Source organism: Macrobrachium nipponense, chromosome 18, assembly GCF_015104395.2.
Source record: "Macrobrachium nipponense isolate FS-2020 chromosome 18, ASM1510439v2, whole genome shotgun sequence".
NCBI classification, from domain to species: Eukaryota; Metazoa; Arthropoda; class Malacostraca; order Decapoda; family Palaemonidae; genus Macrobrachium; species Macrobrachium nipponense.
In genome coordinates this window covers 45960999-45970998 of record NC_087211.1, presented here as the reverse complement: position 1 = coordinate 45970998, position 10000 = coordinate 45960999, and the positions used below count along the sequence as shown (strand labels likewise).

General features: G+C 35.8%; 1 protein-coding gene across 7 annotated transcripts in view; it reads left to right on the top strand.

Moving 5' to 3' along the window:
* Positions 1 to 10000, top strand: part of LOC135197013 (G-protein-signaling modulator 2-like) — a 533720-nt gene that overhangs the window by 318472 nt on the left and 205248 nt on the right. For all 7 annotated transcript variants that reach the window (XM_064223911.1, XM_064223918.1, XM_064223915.1 and 4 more), the window contains one exon: positions 745 to 804. The gene's annotated coding sequence lies outside the window, so the exon portion shown is untranslated. The remainder of the gene's footprint in view (positions 1 to 744; positions 805 to 10000) is intronic.

The window sequence follows — 10000 nt, the reverse complement described above, 5'->3', positions numbered from 1 at the left end:
TAAATCAATTGATCAACCAATCAGTTCTTGGTAAAGATCTGATAAAAAGGAAGGAAAGCAGTTAAATCAGAAGAGCAACAGATATGAAAGCAGCTGGTCGGGGTATCGGTCTTGTCTAGACCCAGTTGGTTCATGTAAGAAAAATTGTCAAGACAGGAAACAGTGGACAGCCTCATTCGTGACACGTTTAACTCCGTACAGGGAAACCACGGCGTGAAAACGTTAATGGAATGGAATGGAATGTAGAGTTTAAGCCAAAGGCCAAGCGCTGGTACATATGAGGTCAGTAAGCGCTGGAAAGGAAATTGAGAGTAAGTAGGTTTGAAAGGTGTAACAGGAGTAAAACCTCGCTGATGAAATATCTTTAAGGAGAGGGTTGATAGCAAGATGGAAGAAAGATGATGTGAATGGAGGTACAGTAAAAGGAATGAATGTGGTTTTGTTGATTACATAGATCTTTGACTATTGTACTCAACAATTACTTGAAAACAAGAATGTCTGTCTGAGATGCCGTGATGAAGCGGAGCTTTGAATATGAACAACAATTCCATGAAAAGAAGTGGCCTTTAGATTTTAGTCATTTTATCCAGAATATTTTTATAATCTATATTTGTAGGTTTATTATTATTATTATTATTATTATTATTATTATTATTATTATTATTATATTATTGTTATTATTATTATTATTATTATTATTATTATTATTATTATTATTATTAATGAATCTATTAATTTTTGCAGGTGGCGCTCACTAACACAAGAAGTCTTAGTCATATGTGACCCTCCACAATCACCACAGCGGTAAGCATAAGTAAAAATTAAATTAATTAATTAATTTATTTATTTATTTTATTTATTTATTTGTTGTTTTTGCTAGTTGGTCATTAAGCCTACAGCCTTGCAATCAAATTTAAAATTTTGGTAAGTAGGCCGGAGTTCAGCGAGTTCCAAATTTTAGAGATTAAGTAAAGTATGGCAATGCACCAGGCGAGTTTTTTTTCCTGTTTATTGCGAGTTGTGTAATAATAAAAAAAAATCAAGTAAAAACTGCGCCGAAGTTTATTCGGCACAAACAAGTTTTCTGTCCGGTGGTGGCCTCAGCTACGACCACTCTTAGCCGCGACCCATGCAACTCAGCCACGGTCTAGTGGTGGCTTATGTTGTTGATACCTATAGCACTGCCTGATGTAAGATCATGGCTATTTTTAACCTTAAATGAAATGAAAACTACTGAGGCTAGAGGGCTGCAATTTGGTACGTTTGATGATTGGAGGGTGGGTGATCAACATACCGACATGCAACCTTCTAGCCTCAGTAGCTTTTAAGATCTGAGGGCGGACGGACAGACAAAGCCGGCACAACAGTTCTCTTTCAAATAAAACTAAAAAAAGGGGTTAAGAAAATGTGTATCGGTTATCTTTCATGGCCGTTATGTGCTCGTCATTCACTATTTAGGTGGTGTACTCATTTAACACCCATTTTTTGTATAGCAAGTCAATATTAAATGTTTCTTGAAACTTCAAGCACAAAATAAATTTAGCGCCTCAGTGGCGTGATTGGTATGGTCTTGGCCTGCCACCTCGGTGGCTGCGAGTCCGATTCTCGGGCTTTCCACTGAGGGGTTAGAGATGTGTATTTCTGGTGATAGACGTCTACTCTCGACGTGGTTCGGAAGTTCAGTAAAGCCGTTGGTCCCGTCGCTGAATAACCACAGGTTCCATGCAACGTAAAAACACCATACAAACAAAAAAAACGAACAAAATGAATATATTCACCGTTTATGGTTTGCATATTTTACATTTGTGATAATTCTAGTTTATATATATATACCGGAAATTTCATTACGCCCAATCAGCGTTTTAGCCTTGTGTGGGTAAATGACTAAACGTGAGTGTTGCCAATCCAGCTGCATCCACATAATTTGCCTCTGTAATCGTCAAAGCTGACTATAATTATAAGGTGGATATTCGATTTGACATTACAAATTCCGATACATCTTTAAACTTTTATTATTTAAGAACTAAAATTTAAACATTATATTGTGTATATTTTATATTTTTGGTAGTTTTTCATTTTTGAAGTTTAATGAGCAAAATTTAAAGCAATGTTATAAAGTTTATTTATTTAGTTTTTTTTTACAAAGAAAGATTAAGTCATACTCAGTGTGGCCACAGAGAGATGCCAGATATCGCTATTCGACCTCGTTATCAATCGAAAAATCACAAGACGTCAACACTGCGCCCAACATCTTGTTTATTGTGGACAAAGTAAATTTTATTCCATCCTAAGGACTAAAACACACACACACACACACACACAGAAAGAGAGAGAGAGAGAGAGAGAGTTTTTTTTCTCCTACCAGACGTGATATCTTCGAGGGCAATGCGGGAACTTTCTACATGCAGTGACTCGCAATCGCGTTGCAAGTAAAGGATGGCAGATATTCCTTTGGTCTTGAGAGAGAGAGAGAGAGAGAGAGAGAGAGAGAGAGAGAGAAGAGAGAGAGGAAGGAAGGAAGGAAAGGTAATTGAGGCGATGGGTGGAAAGCGATTCCCATTAATACTTATATGTCCTCGCCTCGCCCCCCTTTTCACTAATTATATCTAATAATTGAAATGAATTTGTTCGTATGTTCATGTTAGCTTCCGACGTGTTTGTGAAGTGGATACTAATAATAATAATGATAATAATAATAATTCGGGATCTATACGGATTATAACCACTTTTTAGTAAGTGATGTAAGCATGACATATCAGCATTCAAGATGCGTAAAATATCGATAATATTTTCCCTTTCATATACGTTTCATGGGTGTGTATGTATGTATGTATGTGTGCGCATGCGCCCACATGCCTGTGGGACATTGTATGTTGATAGAAGTCATGTTCTCAAATTTCTTCGAAGTTATTTACCATGGCAATTTGAAACTAATATTCTTAGCTTGCCGTACCAAGGGAACTGTACGAGTTTTGGTTGTTATAGTAAATCTGTCACGTTTGTGCTCCAATGAAATCCCCACTAAAGATTTTGAAGTTTGAAATAAATAGCCCAAGTGAAATTCAGTTCAGAAAACTTTAAAGGCTTTGAGAATAGCCCGTGAATTCCCACTTGAAAAAAAAAATTTTTAAAAATTAAGGCTTTAGAATATCTCTTAAAATCATTCTTTAAAAAAACTTTTAAGGGTTTTAGGTTGGCCCTCGAAATTCCACTTGAAAAAAATGTGTAAGGGTCCGTGGAATCCCTCTTTTTAAAATTTTAAAGCCTTTAGATTGTCCATAAAATCTCATTTTAGAGAATTTTAAAGGCTTTAGATTGTCCATAAAATCTCATTTTAGAGAATTTTAAAGGCTTTAGATTGGCCCTTGATTCTTACTTTTAAAAACTTTCAAGAGCTTTAAGGCACCGCGTCAATTCCCACTTGAAAAAAAGTGTTTAAGGGCTTTAGATTGTCACATAAAATCCCATTTGAAAAAGAACTTTGAGTTGCTTTAGATTAGCTCGTGAAATCCCAATTTAAAATAAAATCTCACTTTAAAAATCTTGTGAGGGTTTGACATTGGCCCGTGCATCACACTTTAAAAAAGGTTTTAAGGCTTTAGATTGTCCCGTGAAATCCAACTTTTAAAAACTTGTAAGGGCTTTGGATTGGTGGAATCCAACTGTAAAGAACTTGGCCCGTGAAATCCCATTTTAAGAAACTTGTAAGGGCTTTAGGTTGGTGAAATCCCTCTGTAAAGAACTTGTAAGGTCTAGCTTGGCCCGAGAAATCCCATTTCAAAAAGCTTGTAAGGGCTTTAGATAGGTGAAGTCCAACTTAAAGTAAATATTTGTAAGGTCTTTAGATTGGCCCGTGAATTCCCGCTGTAAAAATTTAAGAATAACGCTTTCGAAATCGCACGGATCTGAAGGTAGAAAGAACAGCCCTTGTGGGACTCCTCTGGAAAAATCAAAGATCGACTGAAGAGCGCCTGCAAATCCCACTCATTGTTAAAGTCGAAAGAATGGCTGTCTTCAACTTTCCCGGCCTTTGAGGTGAGCATCAGTAAATTCCTAATGAGAGGACAAAGTCATTTCCTCCAGTGACCGTCTTCTCTTGCTTGAGGGCAAAAAGGGCATATAAAGTCCTCCACTTGCAGCTCGGGCTTTTGAGGTCTTGGGTTCAAAGGACTTTCGTCTCATAAATGACTGTTAGGATTCGGGTCAGAGGTTGGCTCTGCTCTCTCCTATTTTACGGCAAGTGCGATTTGGTCATCTTCCGAGATAATTTTATTTTCTCGTGGATATCCTCAATTATTATTATTATTATTTTGCTGCTTATTTTAAACTTCAGTTACGTCACCTGAAGTATTTCTTTTCATCCGCACATTGAGGTCGACTAAATAAGAGGCTCTCTCCTTTGTCAACTTGTGCTCTCTCTCTCTCTCTCTCTCTCCTCTCTCTCTCTCTCTCTCTCTCTCTCAGGGTTGTGTTTTGGCTCTTTTGAGCAAATAATATACATTCTTTCGTGTAGGCAAAAATATACCACGTGATAGGTTTCTCCATTGTTCATACTCACTGCATATTTCCTTAAATTTCTTATTTTTCTAATTTCACTCTTTCGAATACTGCCCTTGGGAACATGTATTTGGTACCTTTGGATTGACCTCCCCTTCGGCCTCCGCTTGAAATAAAACAAGTAAAAAATGCGCCGAAGTTTCTTCTGCGCATTCGAGTTTTCTGTACAGCCGTTACAATGTATAATCAAGGCCACCAAATATAGATGTATCTTTAAGTGGTCTTGGTATAATGCTGTATGAGCCACGCCCCATGAAACTTTTAACTAATCGTTGCCAGACGCACGAGCATGGCTAACTTTAACCTTAAATAAAATAAAATCTACGGAGGCTAGAGGGCTCCAATTTAGTATGTTTGATGATTGTAGGGTGGATGATCAATATACGAATTGGCAGTCCTCTAGCCTCAGTAGTTGTTAAGATCTGAGGGCGGAGAGAAGAAAGTGCGGACGGACAGACAAAGCCGGCACAATAGTTTTCTTTTGCATGAAACTGAAAAAGATTAGATAGGAAATGGACTTAATTGGTGCCAGTTATGAGATGAAGGGAAAGGAAAGAAGTCTAAAATAAATGAGTTATGCGATGGGTTTTATAGCGAATTGGTACGAATTATAGCGTCACTTGATTGTTATTGAATTGCTAAAAATCATCCTATATTCATTTCATATATTAAGAAAACTTCGGAAAGGTAAATTTCATATTGTTTTGTAAATATTCTTTGCATCCAAAGCCGGAATAGACTGTCAGTTACGATGCCAATTTATTTTTTTTTTTTTTCTGTGCCAAGTCTCTTTTTTTAGAGGAGTTCTGTCTCTTCCCTCGAGGGTTAGTTCCAAAACATTTATCTTTTTCACCTCAGTCTTATTGTCGGGAGTGGGTAAATAAGGGCCTCGGGTTGCCCGTCCCCTACTTTTTTGCATAGAAAAATGAGGAGGAAATATTTCGAAAAAGACTGTCACAGAAAAAGAAGATAAAAAACCTTCTTGTAGGAAGGGTGTGGTTTATCCCGGATACAAGTTAGTGCTTTGATTATCTCTCTCTCTCTCTCTCTCTCTCTCTCTCTCTCTCTCTCTCTATATATATATATATATATATATATATATATATATATATATATATATATATATATACACACACACACACACACACACATATATATATATATATATATATGATACATATATACATCCTTGGTTTGTCCCGTCTCTAGGTGTCACTTACCCCTTCAAATTCTCTCTCTCTCTCTCTCTCTCTCTCTCTCTCTCTCTCTCTCTCTCTCTAATACTATATATATATATATATAATATATATATATATTATATATATATATATATATACATCCTGGTCTGTCCTGTCTCTAGGTGTCACTTACCCTTTCAAATTCTCTCTCTCTCTCTCTCTCTCTCTCTCTCTCTCTCTCTCTCTCTCTCTCTCTCTCTCTCTCCATTTAACTTTGACAGACTGCACTCTAGTTCCCTGTTGACTTACTCCTTAACAAGCCCCTTTCGTAGGACCTCTCAAGCCTTCCTGTTAGGATGTCGTCGCCTTGTGCTCCGTCAGAGTCCTGCCATTTGATTCACCGTCGAGTCTATAGCAACTCCACTTCGCTGTTTGAGGTGTGTGTGTGTGTGTGTATGTGTATGTGTGTGCTCGATCATGACTAAACTTAACCTTAAATAGAATAAAGACCACTAGAGGCTAGTTGGCTGCAGTTTGGTATGTCTGATGATTGGTGGTTGGATGATCAACATACCAATTTGCAGCCCTCTGGCCTCAGTAATTTTTAAGATCTGAGGGAGGACAGACAAACGTCTCGGCCCCTTTTCCTATTTACGGAGAAAACGTTGTGGTAAAAAAAAAATGATAATAATCATCCATTATATTAACACCCCTCTTTTGACGAATTGGCGTATCTCAATTTTTTTTTCCAGCCAAAATGTCTTAAGTTTTTTTTTATATTCTATAACGTATCAAAATATCAGCTGTGTGCGTGGTCACATTTCTAAACTAAATTTCGTCAAAGGAGCTCTGAGTGTAATCAAAATCTTTTGATGCCCATTTTTTCAGTTTTTGGGAAAAAATGGCCTATGCCATTCGTCAAACTAGGCACATTGTCGACCTTTAGAACAAAAAATAAAGACACACACACACAAATTGGAGGGAAAATGTATTCAGAAGCACATACAGTTTCGGAACGTCGTAAAACGGTATTTGAACGTTGGAACCATTATTTCGGGCACTTCCTTCTGTGCCCCTTTCCACTGGCAACAGGGGCATAGAAGGAAGTGCCCGAAATTTATGGATGCAACGATCAAATAGTGATATACGTGCCTTTTACATTCGTATGTTTATAATGTTTGTATGTATACATAAACAGGTATATGATATATAATATACGTATATATACATCATACACACACACACACACACACATATATATATATATATATATATATATATATATATATGTGTGTGTGTGTGTGTGTGTGTGTGTGTGTGTGTGTGTGTGTGTGTGTAATGTATACTGACATATGTATACTACACATATATACGATATAAAACCTCATTTTATAATGTATTTTCCCCATCATCCTATTTCCTCTTGTTTTCTGTGGCGTTGGGGAGCAGGAACAACGCAAGGCATTTTTCCCCTTTCTCTCTCCTACTTTCTCTCTCCTCCTCTCTTTCCTCCTATCTCCTCCTTTGTTTATCGGACCACCCGCAAGTTAAGAGCCTCCTCTCTCCAGAGAGTTGAAAGAGGAAGAAAGAGGAAGAGACGTCGGTATTTTCGGCTCATCGATGGCCGGTCAAAACTTTGGCCCTCTCTGCCTCACTCGGAGGGAAATTTATATCCTGACGAAGGAGTTTCGTTGTTGGTCGTAGACGATGGCGCATCACGCGATTCTGATTACTGTTTTTCGTTGTCACCTGCCTTATGGTTTTATGTGTGTGTGTATTTTGATGTATGTAGTTATATATATATATATATATATATATATATATATATATATATATATATATATATGAATAACTTGATCACGAAGTATATAAAACGTGATGTTATGTATAAATAAAGCTTTTTCATTTTTTCCTTCGTGGCAAAAAACCTTTATATATATATATATATATATATATATATATATATATATATATATATATATATATATATATATATATCTGTGTGTGTCTAGGTATATATATATATATTACGAATTTTTATCACTTCACAAGTGATTCATATACACATCGAACTACAAATGTCCTTTAATACCCAATTCGATCTACCTCGGAATTACATATTTTCATTTTAGTTAACCGAAGGGGAATTTTTTAGTTTGATGATAATTCAAGTGACTTATGTATATATATATATATATATATATATATATATATATATATATATATATATATTTTATTTATATTATATATATATATGTATGTATATGTATATATATATATATATATATATATATATATATATATATTATATAACTATATATATATATATATATATATATATATATATATATATATATATATATATATATATACTGCCATAAATGAATTTCATCACATCGCAGTGATTCATATGCTTCAAGCATTAAGCTACAAATGTCCTTTAATACCTAATTCGCTCTGCCTCGGAATAAATATAATTTCATTATATGTTAACAGATTCGAACCGCCGAAACCTGTACGTCTTGAATTCTTGGTTTCCGTGGTTCGAGTGCACGAGCCGACGAATTTCTCATCAACTAAAAAATTCCCTTTCGGTTAACATATATGAAATTATATTAATTCCTAGGTAGAGTTTGTTAGATGTTGAATGATATTTGTAGCTTAATGCATGTATATACATTTTTATGTATATGAATATATACACAAATATGTATGCATTAAATACTTATATGTAGCATATGTATGTATTATGTATGCAATTATATTATGCGTATATAGCATATGTATGTATTATGTATGCAATTATATTTATACATCTACAAGCATGAATAAAGCTGTGTTCCATGGTTGGGGTTTGCTCCAGAGAATAATTCCTCAAAAGCCACTACTACGTTTATCACCTCACTGGCGAATCATGGACGAATACCTCCTGCAGGAATCACTTCTCTGAAAGAATATCTCTCAGAGTACACGCTTAAAAACCTTCTGAATTTCACAACTAAAACATACGACGGCATTTCAATGAGTTTCATCACTCTGAATCTCTAGAGCCGATATTTTGAGGCTGGATTCGTAGTTAAAAGACTTAAGGAAGGAAAGATTTTGGAGAGAAAGTGAAAGTTGATTAGCTTGAAAAAAAAATAATACATAATTTGGATGGTTTCATAAAATCGATGCAAAGTCTTCGGTAAATTAATGATTTTCTGGAAGGAGATGATAAATTCATACACGCCATTTTATATACTCTCTCTCCTCTCTCTCTCTCTCTCTCTCTCTCTCTCTCTCTCTCTCTCTCTCAAAACAGAAAGAAAAGTCCCTCTCGCACAACACTTCCAAAGTGATGATATTTATTGATTTCTGAGAACACGACGGACACTTATAGTCGATTCATTTCAAGCGTAGATTCTTGGCGCCTACGAGACGCTTTGTTTGGTTGGCGGCCTCTGATTGGCTGGTAAGCATGGAGGGCAGGACTGCGGCGCTCAGGGTTGGGCATATCCTTCGTTTGTAGCTTAGAAAACTAGCCCTATGTTTTACATTTCTTCATTTATTTCCTTCCCGTTTTAACGAAAGCTAGGAAAGTTTTTGGGTCATACCAAAGGATTCGGTTATTAAATGTACAAATTAAATCTCTTTTCCTGAAATCAATAAGTTAAAATAACAAAGGAATTTGTACAAACGAGTAGAAGTTGAAGGGAGAAACATTTCATTCTTTATACCTGTTTTTATTCATCATCGGATTTTGCATAATTCATGACATCAAGATAAAATAAAATCTTGTGTTATTATCAATAAAATCACCCTGAATACGATGGTGCTTTCAGATTTTAGATGTGTGTAATATGTAAAGAGAAAATGAAGAATATGTCTTATTATGTTACATTCGTGCTTGACTCGGTTTGACAATAGTGCCGAGAGACATCGTTGGGTCTGGTCCTCTCAGCTAGAGCCGTTGGCGTGTTGGCAGTTGCCAATTGGCGATATGAGAAGTTTGCAGTTTCGAGACTATGTATTACCGAATTATTATGTCATTACATTTTCTATAAATAAATGCATAGAATTACATTATGACATTTGAACATTTTTACTCAAATATCATATATGTCCGTATTTCTGGACATATCTGATAAAAAAAGTAAATAATCAGATGGATGCATCTGGTATCGTTGCCGCGGGCGGGAAATTCAGTTCAGGAATGAATTTGAAATCTACGGACCTACTTCGCACTCTGCAGCTCATCCTTGTTTTTAATGAGGCTGGTTTCA